Source organism: Salmo salar, chromosome 16 (genome assembly GCF_965601325.2).
Source record: "Salmo salar chromosome 16, fSalSal1, whole genome shotgun sequence".
NCBI classification, from domain to species: domain Eukaryota; kingdom Metazoa; phylum Chordata; class Actinopteri; order Salmoniformes; family Salmonidae; genus Salmo; species Salmo salar.
Window position 1 is genome coordinate 52774133 of NC_138306.1, and position 13108 is coordinate 52787240.

A 13108-nucleotide genomic window follows, 5' to 3' on the forward strand; every position below is an offset into this window, starting at 1 on the left:
ATGTAACAACAATGTTGCTGTTGTCGTAATCACATGTAATAAATAAGATATTGTCGCGTACACCGGATAGGTGCAGTGAAATGTGTTGTTTTAGACGGGGCCCCTGGAGCAAATTAAGGTTAAGAGCCTGGAACAAGGACACATTTTTCACCTTGTCGGCTCGCGTATTCGAACCAGCGTCCTTTCAGTTACTGGCCCAACACTCTTAACTGCTAGGCTACCTGCCTCCCCCCTCTAACCACTAGGATACCTGCCTCCCCCCTCTAACCACTAGGCTACCTGCCTCCCCCCTCTAACCACTAGGCTACCTGCCTCCCCTCTCTAACCACTAGGCTACCTGCCTCCCCCCTCTAACCACTAGGCTACCTGCCTCCCCCCTCTAACCACTAGGCTACCTGCGGCCCCCCTCTAACCACTAGGCTACCTGCCTCCCCCCTCTAACCACTAGGCTACCTGCGGCCCCCCTCTAACCACTAGGCTACCTGCCTCCCCCCTCTAACCACTAGGCTACCTGCCTCCCCCCTCTAACCACTAGGCTACCTGCCTCCCTCCTCTAACCGCTAGGCTACCTGCCTCCCCCCTCTAACCACTAGGCTACCTGCCTCCCCCCTCTAACCACTAGGCTACCTGCCTCCCCCCTCTAACCACTAGGCTACCTGCCTCCCCCCTCTAACCACTAGGCTACCTGCCTCCCCCCTCTAACCGCTAGGCTTCCTGCCTCCCCCCTCTAACCGCTAGGCTACCTGCCTCCCTCCTCTAACCACTAGGCTACCTGCCTCCCCCTCCTAACCACTAGGCTACCTGCCTCCCCCCTCTAACCACTAGGCTACCTGCCTCCCCCCTCTAACCACTAGGCTACCTGCGGCCCATATGTATAAAAAACTTGATGTCAAGTCTGACTGTATTACATTACGTCTCACTCATTACGCAAATGTTTTTCTTAGTCATTTTGAAACTACACAAGTGTCTAATCTAATATTGAGATGAGTCCTTGTCCCTGACAAACTGTCGCTTATATCTAACTAAATGCCTGAAAGTGACAGTTTACTCAGCTCAACATTGTCAGATGTTTCAGGCCTAAAAATATGTCCTATCATTTTGGCGGTAATCGTCATCAAAAATGATTAACCACCATTTAAAGTGATTATCCACCGTTAAAAATGATGAATCACCATTTAAAGTGATTATCCACCGTTAAAAATGATGAATCACCATTTAAAGTGATTATCCACCGTTAAAAATGATAAATCACCATTTAAAGTCATTGGTTTACATTTGTCTTACTTTTTTTTTTTTTTAATCTTCAATTATTAAGTATTTAATTAATTCTACACTACATATTAAGATTCGTATCTGAAAGCCCTCAAAACCATACGCTAGCTGTTGTAGTTCTGGGATCTTCATCAAATAAAAATATTTCTGTTTTTAAATAACGTGCATATTCAAATAGCCTACTTTCAAATATTATTTGTGTTTTCTGAGCAGTATTCCAAATAGTTCAAATATGATCTGTTTTTCTGAAACCTGTTTTTGGATATCAAAAGGAAATAATTGCCTTTAGTTGATTCTCTACATTCAACTACCTCTAATATTTGAAAAGTTAGTATTTTCAAGTAAACTATAAAGATACAAATTTTCTGCACAGGTCTGCTGTACTTCCATTATGTAGGTTTAGCTTCCATGCACGTTGTTTTCTCAAATGAGCTTCTTTTAAGCATTTAGTTGGACGCAGCATCCTCTTATTCAGGTAAACTCTCTTTCTTGAGGTAACAATGAGTTAAAGAAGGCGATTGAGGATTTCATGGTGGTGGGAGGGACTGCTTTGCTCTATTTAGAGGTCATCTGGATGTGTTGTGTTTGGTTCCTATGGTAACATAGGCAGCAAATAGAACAATGATTAGAGATTCGGTTTTTTTGTTGTTCAGTTCACAAGATTCAATGGTGAACATGGGGAGAAAAGTAGAGCGAAATAATGAATGGTCTGTCTACAACTGGGCTCCAGTCTGGGTTTGCTTTCATGTTAGAACAGTGTGTCTGGTTCAATAGAGCTCAGTAAAACCACTAAACAAATAACTGTAAAAAAGAAAATATGAAAAAAGAGAAGACACTTTCAGAAAAAATGTACATCATTCAATGGTAGAACAATCCAAAGCCACTTTTCATGTAGTAAAAGTAATAACAAGTTTGGGGGACTCCAATAAGTCATTTTGTTCAGACCAAATGCAGATAATAAGTATACCAACATTGATCCTCTCCATGCCATTCAGAAAATCTGCAATGCAGTATGCTGCCAAACTGAAAGATGTGTTGCTGCCTAACTGAAAGATGTGTTGCTGCCAAACTGAAAGATGTGTTGCTGCCTTACTGAAAGATGTGTTGCTGCCTTACTGAAAGATGTGTTGCTGCCTAACTGAAAGATGTGTTGCTGCCAAACTGAAAGATGTGTTGCTGCCTAACTGAAAGATGTGTTGCTGCCTAACTGAAAGATGTGTTGCTGCCTGACTGAAAGATGTGTTGCTGCCGAACTGAAAGATGTGTTGCTGCCTTACTGAAAGATGTGTTGCTGCCTTACTGAAAGATGTGTTGCTGCCTAACTGAAAGATGTGTTGCTGCCAAACTGAAAGATGTGTTGCTGCCTTACTGAAAGATGTGTTGCTGCCTAACTGAAAGATGTGTTGCTGCCAAACTGAAAGATGTGTTGCTGCCTAACTGAAAGATGTGTTGCTGCCGAACTGAAAGATGTGTTGCTGCCTAACTGAAAGATGTGTTGCTGCCGAACTGAAAGATGTGTTTCTGCCTAACTGAAAGATGTGTTGCTGCCTAACTGAAAGATGTGTTGCTGCCTAACTGAAAGATGTGTTGCTGCCTATCTGAAAGATGTGTTGCTGGCAAACTGAAAGAAGTATTGTTGCCTAACTGAAAGATATACTGCTTGCCAAAGGAATTTCTATTACCGTCACATGATTGTTTGGTAGACTTTTACAATTGTGTTGTAAAGTTTTACAGAGGACTCAACTAATTTGCATGTGACCTTTTAAAATAACTATCTGTCTCCGAGTGCTGGGAGCTGTGCAGGATTTTATCACACAAAGGCAAAACAGTTGTCGCTCCTAGCTGTTGAATCAATAATGGTGGTTTTCACCCAAGACCTTTGAATGTAGGTGGGGGAATTGATCAATGGGAGGGTAGTCATATCCTCAAAAGAATGTAGGTCAGCAACCAGCTACTTATGCCATCAATAATAGTCCCACACCAGTGGCGGTCGGTGACATTTAAGATGTGGGAGGACAATTATTTATATTATGAGCATGGCCTTATTTCTATTAGAGTATATCTATTACAGTATACAGTCTATTACAGTATACAGTATATCATTTATATTCCATTCACCCAGCTCAATGTAACAACGCTAAGTTTAGGCTAATACACAATGCTCTTATTTTCCTTATATCTCATCATGCAGTTGCTACAATCTAGCCTATGAATGAAAGTTTACAACGTAGGTGCATAGGTCGAGAGAATTTTGAGGAATCAAGGTGACAGACAGTGACAGATTCAATGCCGCCTTGCACACTCTTGCCTGCATCTAGCTGATATAGGTGCAAACGAGAGTTTCTACTGGACAAATTCAGGTATGTTTTTCCCCGTTTTGTTCCGTTTGCTTCCGTTTAAGAAATGTTTTTCAACAGAACTGGCGAAATGGATACACCCCTGATCACACGCAAACACAGTTCACTTTCGTAGCAGCCACATACAAACAGCATGATCATTTTGCTCATTATATAATTCCTTCTCGCATGTACACACTCTCCTCCTCTCACCTTTTCCCTTCGCTTGTGAACTTCAGTGTACAACACATCAGCTGTCTGTGACCAGGTGAACAAACCTTTCCAAGCCAAACCTTCATATTATAACCACTACACACAGGCTACATCGTTGTCGCCATATTAGCTAATGTCATAATCAACATACAGAAGATACTAGAACTAACGCATTAGGAAACCCACTACAATCATGCAGTACGGTGTATAGTCAGCAAGCAGTTTAGCAGTTACACCGGCGGTTGCAATAAATTAATACAACCAAAAGCTTAACTTCACTTGGAAGAGTTCCAGTGTTGGATAGCCATAGCCAGCTAACTAACATAGCATCCCTCTCTGTTTGAGCAGGGTGTTTGAGTAGGCTAAACTAGCTAGCTGCATTCGCAACAAAAAAATACAACGGATTATCTCTCTCTCTCCCTCTCTCTCTTGCTTCTCCTTCATTTTTAAAGAAATTAATTTGTTCAAAACTCTTAAACTAAGCCTCCTGAGTGGCGTAGCGGTTTAATGCACTGCATCGCAGTGCTTGAGGCGTCACTACAGGCCTGGGTTCGATCCCTGCAAACAGGAGACCCATAAGGTGGCGCACAATTGACCCAATGTCGTCTGGGTTAGGGGAGGGTTTGGCCGGCCGGATGTCCTTGTTTCATCGCGCTCTAGCAACTACTGTGGCGGGCTGGACGCAATGCACGCTGACACGGTCGCCAGGTGCACACCAATGTATCCTCTGACACATTGGTGTGGCTGGCTTCCGGGTTAAGTGGGCATTGTGTCAAGAAGCAGTGCGGCTTGGCTGGGTTGTGTTTTGGAGGATGCACGGCTCTCGATCTTTGCCTCTTCTGAGTCCGTACAGGAGTTGCAGCAATGAGACAACACTCGCTGGAGCGCGATGAGACAAGGACATCCGGCCAGCCCAAACCTCCCCTGAACCCGGACATCACTGGGCCAATTGTGTGGCACCACATGGTTCTCCCGGTCGCGACCGGCTGCGACAGAGCCTGGACTCTCACCCAGAATCTCTAGTGGCACAGCTAGTACTGCGATGCAGTGCCTTAGACCACTGAGACAGAGCCTGGACTCGCACCCAGAATCTATAGTGGCACAGCTAGCACTGTGATGCAGTGTCTTAGACCACTGGGCCACTTGGGAGCCTGCAGCGACTCTCTCCAGTCTGCAGCCTGCAGCGACGCTCCCCAGCCCGGAGTCTCCAGCGACGCTCCCCAGCCTAGAGTCTACGGAACAGGAGCTACGCCCAGAGCCACCTCCGTAGTGGGAGGATTGGGGGGGGGGGGGGGGGGGGGGTGTAGCACAGGGACCGTTGTTGATGGTGGCCACCCTCCCTTCCCTCCCTTTAAGTTTGGGGTTCTTTTTGTGGGTTTTTTGAGGTGCATTCGGGGTCTGCACCTTTGGAGGGGTACTGTCACGTCCTGACAAGTAAAAGGGGTTATTTGTTATTGTAGTTTGGTCAGGGCGTGGCAGAGGGTGTTTGTTTTGGGTGTTTTTGGTTTATGTTCTATATTTTCTATGTGTATATATAGTTTTCTATTTCTATGTTGGGTTTTTGGCAATGACCTCCAATTAGAGGCAGCTGGTTGTCGTTGTCTCTAATAGGAGGCCATATTTAGTTGGGTTAGTTTTCTCTTGTGTTTTGTGGTGGTTGTTTCCAGTATAGTCTGTGCACCTTACTGGACTGTTTTCGTCGTCAGTTTATTTTGTTTAAGTGTTTTCTTTAATAAAGAAAGAAGATGTGCACTTTACCCGCTGCGTTTTGGTCCAATCCTTACGACGCCTGTGACACACCCATTCAGAAACAGTACGTGACTTACACCAGGAAGTAGGCGGGACTTTCATAAGGTAAAGAGCCTCACAGTGGAGGTGTCATAATACCCATAAAACCTAGCAGTCAAACAGTTCCAATAACTCTTCCAACATTCATTTGTCCCATAGGGGATTTTAGAAACATTTTTTTTTAACCTTCATTTATCTAGGTAAGTGAGTTAAGAACAAATTCTTATTTCAATGACAGCCAAGGAACAGTGGTTTAACTGCCTCGGAACAGGGGCAGAACAAGAGATTTTTTACTTTGTCAGCTCAGGGATTTGATCTTGCAACCTTCCGGTTACTAGGCCAATGCTCTAACCACTAGGCTACCTGCCGCACTTACAATAAGGGCTGTGTGTTGTGTAGGCTTACCCTGGTGTAACGTTCTGATAACCATGTAAATCTCTTTCGGACAAGGTGACTTTTATCAATATATTTCGGCTCCATTTACTCTCAGGTTCGAAAAGGCTAATTAGCATCAAAGTAGACATCATGCAAAAACACAAATCCCAGCAAGTTCCTGCACATTATCTCTAGCTGATACCTTTGCTAACAGGTACTGTGTCAATTTAAAACTTGAACAAGACAGTTGACAATTTAAAGAAATGTAGCCAATTTATTCATTACTACATTTAGCTGACATTAGATATTTAATCGAGAGATTCTTACCTTTGCCTCAATAGTCTCATCCAGATCATCATGGCATTTGTAGTTCTTTATGATAGCCACATTAGCATTTCATTTTGAGGGGGTAAATACAGACAAATACATTTTAGTCATTGAGCAGACACTCTTATCCAGAGTGATTTACAGTAGTGAATGCATACAACTCACACATTTTTTTCCCCATACTGGACCCCTGTGGGAATCAAACCCACAACCCTGGTGTTGCAAACACCATGCTCAACCAACTGAGCCACACAGGATATATTGATAAAAGTCCCCTTGTCCTAGAAAGATTTAGACGGTATTCAAAACGTCACGCCAGAGTAAGCCTACACGAAACAAAGCAATTATTTTAAGTGTTTCTAAAATACCCTATGAGAAAAAGGTTTTATGGGTATGACTCTGTGGTACTCTTATTGTTACAGAAAACACCAGTGTACATACAGGAATTATACAACCAACCAACCAACCAACCAATTACAGATTATTCAAAGACAGGTATTGATTGCTTTTACAGCTTTCTTATTCGAAGGATGTAGAATAACCTAGAACGCCTTATAGAAAACAAGGAAGACTGGGTCTTTATTAGTGAATTTACATGTATTAATGACTTTTTTTTCCCATTATTACAATTACATTTAAGCACATTAACCCATAATAAACAAAAGTATTCAAGACTATTATCAATTATAAATCTATAAATACCTTGCAATAATTTCTTTATACGTAGACAATGCCAAAATGAATGCAAAACTTTTTCTAGATGCTTTTCCCAAAAAGAACAATTCATGGTACTTTTTTTTTGTTTCTTCAGGTAATGATTCGCAGGGTTATACTTATGGATAATTCTGAAAGAGACCTTTTTGACCTTGTTAACAAGCAGCTATTTGTGTGGTACAATAACTAAACCTTCCAAAATATATTATTAACAATGTATTCCAGGCCAGCACTGCCCCGCCATTCGCTTCGCTATTATTCTCCCACATCTTGCGCTCGAATTCATAGTCAAACTGTCAGCCACCCAATTTAAACCTTTGCGTACATGGTCATACACCCCACACGTACAAAGACTATATATATTTGAGATCATTTTTCTACTGTAAATACATGATGCATCACGTGGTTACGTTTACCTCAGGAAACAGTTTCGGAAAGGAAAGATTGATTGTCATTCCGTCCAATCAGCAGCAACAATCTGCTCTGGGGTGGGCGGGGGTTGCAGATAGAGGAAGCTCTACACAACACTCACATGAAGGAGCTGGCTAGCTACGGATTATTGTTGACGTTCTGTTGTACTGACTTGTTAAAGTAAAGGAATAAAGTTGTTGCGATCATACGTATAGATAGCAATTTATTGTAATGTCAATATTATTCGCATATTTTTTAAACCAGAGGAAACTTCGGTCTGATTCAAAGGTAACTTTCCACGATCTAATGTTAGTTATCTAGCTAGCTGTTAGCAACGTCAAATACGCTGGTGTTTAGACTCGAGTCATGTCATGATGTTGCTATGAAGCTTGGGAGTTGCAAAACTGGCCTAATAATCGTATTTAGCTTGCTAATAACGGTAGCTTGCTCCATCGGGTATATTTAGAAGACTTGCAATAGCTTGCTAAACAGGTTTGGCACCTCTACAGCTGCCATATATTGTTAGTATCATAAAACCCGATTTACCACTTCTGCAGCTGTGTTTACGTTAGCCGGTGGTCATGACTCTCAGTTCCACTACATTACACATAATATTCATTGGACGAAGGCGTATTCTGTATGGGGGATGTTATCCGCGACGCATCGCTTGCGGTACGGTTTTGGAAAACAAAAGGTTATATTGATACACGCCTTTTTATAGGAATATGGTTCCCATATGGCCATATTTCCATGTTACAGCGCGTGTTTACCGGAAAACAGACGGGAGACCGAGTGGACTACTTGTGCTAATTAGCTATCTGCGTTTCCAAACACTGTATGTGTAAACGGAAGACATATGCCACAAACGTGTTGTCTTATCACTGAAAAATACTGTCGGCTGCTGTGTTAAAAGCGGTTAAAACAGTGTACAGTAAGTATGTATTTTGCATTTGTAAAATGTTTGATGTGATATGAAAGTCCAGGGATTTATTTTTCTATAACTGTATCGCAATGGAGAATCGATTCACGTTTAGATGGAACATTTGGCTGCTTTGGCTTCCAGAGCCAATTCGCCCTTTAAACAGCACATGTAAGGTTTTAAGGTCCTTGGACTAAGGAGTAAGGTTTGGCTCTTTAGTCCAATACTGGGCTATGATTAAGTAGGCTAGCTAGATAGATGGGAGATTTGTGACAAGAATAATATTAGCTAAGAAGTTAGCTTGGCTAACTGAATAGGTTGTTATTCAAGTAGGCTATGCGGTTAAAGTCGCTATCTGTCATACTGCTGGGTAGTCACATTACATGGGACTACATTGCCACATGACTTTGACATCATCCATCTTTTGCAACAAATACCATGACTTCTACTTTTAGGCTTTACATTACGAAGATCATAACATCTGTAGTGAGTATCTCACAGCAAATGTCCCCGTACTTTTGAAAGGACCTACCTACTTGAAACTTGAAATTGTTTATTTGTGGCTTTACACACCTGTGCCACCTTGAAACATACAACAGATCATGTTTAAATGAATATTCAATATTTGGGGAGATATTTTGTGTTATTAGTAGCGCTTGGTTCTGTATGGCTATCTGATGTTGTCTAATACATGTTATTTCCTCTCTGTCAGCATCTGTCATCACTGAGAGGCACAGTAGTAGGTCTACTCTTGATAAGCCTTTTATATATTTTCCTGACGACTCACCCTGAGTTTGAATTCCGCTGCTCTATTGATCGTAACACATTGTTTGAATCTGGCATCCTAGAAGTCGTTTGTGTGACTTCAAAAGGAGGGGTGTTGTACAAAACAAATTAATCAGCAATTGGATCATCTCTAACAAATCTAAGCAATCAGAATTTCAAAGTTGATAACGTCATCATGTAGGCTGTCTCTGGCCCAACTGCCGTTTTCTGGGACCAATCAGAATAGTCAGAATGTGTTTGGCCAGAGCGATGTGGATGGGTAGCCAGGGGTGCAACTTTCACTGCAGATGGGTGGGGGTCATGGCCCCTCACATTCTGAAATTGCATTCCCCCCCCCCCCCTTCCCACTTTTATCATTGGAATGTGATCCGCAACAATGGGTTTTAGGACCATGAGGACGCCTCCGAGCAGTCGGGTATGCTGTTTGGAGTGTTAAGCCGGCTGGATTTAGGACCACGCAAACACCACAGAGCGGTTTGACGGGCTGTGTGAAGGCAAAGCTTCTGGAAGGCTGGCTGGACCATCCCGGGAGAGTTGAGCATAGTTCAGTGTCTGTGTTGCGCTCTTTCACCGAGTTGTAAAAGCAAGCAGAGCAGAAACTGGCTTCTCTTTAGCTGACTGATGTAGCTGGCATGGTAACAGCAGTTTAACTTAACAGAAAAAAACAGAACTAGTGTTTGTTCACAGTGCTGAGCTAGTATTGTAACTGACGTAACGTTAGCTAATGTTTCTTTCCCTCTCGACTGAGGTGAATGAATTAGCTACGCTAGCTAGTAGCTACTATAGCCAGGCCAGCTCTTCGCAAGTTGATGTACCAATAGAGAGAGGGAGAGAGCTGACCAAAGGTTGGCTAACGGTAGCTATTGTTTTTGCCACAATCACATTAGTCCTGAATCAAACAATGAAACCATCAGCCAAATGATTGAAGATTGATATTTAGTTGTTTCAGTGCAATGTGAATAAAAAAAATATATATTAGTCAGTATGGCAGTTTCGATATCTAGTTCCCTACTTTTCTCACTGACACAGTAGTAACCCGACTCCAACCTGCTACCGCAAGAACTGGTCCCAAACCCACCCGCAGTCCCACAATGTTATTTTAGGCTTGTTTGACGCAGCTCACTTGCCAGCCATGGTCCTAGCAATTTTATGCCCTATATGCACAAAAGTACATTTAAATTACCAGAGATTCTCACATTGCTCTTACATTGTATTACTAGGCTAGATCAGCCACTATGATAGATGTAGATTGAAGAGAGCAGAGCTGGAGAGACTTACTTTCTCTCAAACTATTTCTTATACAGTGGGGGGGGGGAAGTATTTGATCCCCTGCTGATTTTGTACGTTTGCCCACTTACAAAGAAATGATCAGTCTATCATTTTAATAGGTTTATTTGAACAGTGAGAGACAGAATAACAACAAAAAAATCCAGAAAAATGCATGTCAGAAATGTTATAAAATGATTTGCATTTTAATGAGGGAAATAAGTATTTGACCCCTCTGCAAAACATGACTTAGTACTTGGTGGCAAAACCCTTGTTGGCAATCACAGAGGTCAGACGTTTCTTGTAGTTGGCCACCAGGTTTGCACACATCTCAGGAGGGATTTTGTCCCACTCCTCTTTGCAGATCTTCTCCAAGTCATTAATGTATCGAGGCTGACGTTTGGCAACTTGAACCTTCAGCTCCCTCCACAGATTTTCTATGGGATTAAGGTCTGGAGACTGGCTAGGCCACTCCAGGACCTTAATGTGCTTCTTCCTTTGTTGCCTTGGCCGTGTGTTTTAGGTCATTGTCATGCTGGAATACCCATCCACAACCCATTTTCAATGCCCTGGCTGAGGGAAGGAAGTTCTCACCCAAGGTTTCATGGTACATGGCCCCGTCCATCATCTCTTTGATGCGGTGAAGTTGTCCTGTCCCCTTAGCAGAAAAACACCCCCAAAGCATAATGTTTCCACCTCCATGTTTGACGGTGGAGATGGTGTTCTTGGGGTCATAGGCAGCATTCCTCCTCCTCCAAACACGGCGAGTTGAGTTGATGTCAAAGAGCTCCATTTTGGTCTCATCTGACCACAACACTTTCACCAGTTGTCCTCTGAGTCATTCAGATGTTCATTGGCTAACTTCAGACGGGCATGTATATGTATTCTTGAGCAGGGGGACCTTGCGGGCGCTGCAGGATTTCAGTCCTTCACGGCGTAGTGTGTTACCAATTGTTTTCTTGGTGACTATGGTCCCAGCTGCCTTGAGATCATTGACAAGATCCTCCCGTGTAGTTCTGGGCTGATTCCTCACCGTTCTCATGATCATTGCAACTCCACGAGGTGAGATCTTGCATGGAGCCCCAGGCCGAGAGATATTGACAGTTCTTTTGTGTTTCTTCCATTTGCGAATAATCGCACCAAATGTTGTCACCTTCTCACCAAGCTGCTTGGCGATGGTCTTGTAGCCCATTCCAGCCTGGTGTAGGTCTACAATCTTGTCCCTGACATCTTTGGAGAGCTCTTTGGTCTTGGCCATGGTGGAGAGTTTGGAATCTGATTGATTGATTGATTGCTTCTGTGGACAGGTCTTTTTTACAGGTAACAAGCTGCGGTTAGGAGCACTCCCTTTAAGAGTGTGCTCCTAATCCCAGCTCGTTACCTGTATAAAAGACACCTGGGAGACAGAAATCTTTCTGATTGAGAGGGGGTCAAATACTTATTTCCCTCATTAAAATGCAAATCAATTTAAAACATTTTTGACATGCGTTTTTCTGGATATTTTTGTTATTCTGTCTCTCACTGTTCAAATAAACCTACCATTAAAAGTATAGACTGATCCTTTCTTTGTCAGTGGGCAAACGTACAAAATCAGCAGGGGATCAAATACTTTTTGTGCACCTGATTTCTCAGGTATGGCTACTGAACTTGAAACAGCAAGAATGATGACAGTGACACTTGCTATGTTTTGCATATACAGTGGGGCAAAAAAGTATTTAGTCAGCCACCAATTGTGCAAGTTCTCCCACTTAAAAAGATGAGAGAGGCCTGTAATTTTCATCATACGTACACTTCAACTATGACAGACAAAATTAGAAAAAAATCCGGAAAATTACATTGTAGGATTTTTAATGAATTTATTTGCAAATTATGGTGGAAAATAAGTATTTGGTCACCTACAAACAAGCAAGATTTCTGACTCTCACAGACCTGTAACTTCTTCTTTAAGAGGCTCCTCTGTCCTCCACTCGTTACCTGTATTAATGGCACCTGTTTGAACTTGTTATCAGTATAAAAGACACCTGTCCACAACCTCAAACAGTCACACTCCAAACTCCACTATGGCCAAGACCAAAGAGCTGTCAAAGGACACCAGAAACAAAATTGTAGACCTGCACCAGGCTGGGAAGACTGAATCTGCAATAGGTAAGCAGCTTGGTTTGAAGAAATCAACTGTGGGAGCAATTATTAGGAAATGGAAGACATACAAGACCACTGATAATCTCCCTCGATCTGGGGCTCCACGCAAGATCTCACCCCGTGGGGTCAAAATGATCACAAGAACGGTGAGCAAAAATCACAGAACCACACGGGGGGACCTAGTGAATGACCTGCAGAGAGCTGGGACCAAAGTAACAAAGCCTACCATCAGTAACACACTACGCCGCCAGGGACTCAAATCCTGCAGTGCCAGACGTGACCCCTGCTTAAGCCAGTACATGTCCAGGCCCATCTGAAGTTTGCTAGAGAGCATTTGGATGATCCAGAAGAGGATTGGGAGAATGTCATATGGTCAGATGAAACCAAAATATAACTTTTTGGTAAAAACTCAACTCGTCGTGTTTGGAGGACAAAGAATGCTGAGTTGCATCTAAAGAACACCATACCTACTGTGAAGCATGGGGGTGGAAACATCATGCTTTGGGGCTGTTTTTCTGCAAAGGGACCAGGACGACTGATCCGTGTAAAGGAAAGAATGAAT

The 13108-nt window shown here is 42.8% G+C and overlaps 1 protein-coding gene across 2 annotated transcripts in view; it reads left to right on the top strand.

Annotated features, from left to right (window-relative positions):
- The first annotated feature begins 7563 nt into the window (after positions 1 to 7563).
- rnf13 (ring finger protein 13) overlaps positions 7564 to 13108 on the top strand; it is an 86910-nt gene continuing 81365 nt past the window's right edge. The window contains 1 exon segment of one of the 2 annotated variants that reach the window (NM_001141810.1): positions 7564 to 7724. The gene's annotated coding sequence lies outside the window, so the exon portion shown is untranslated. 2 annotated transcript variants of the gene reach the window in all.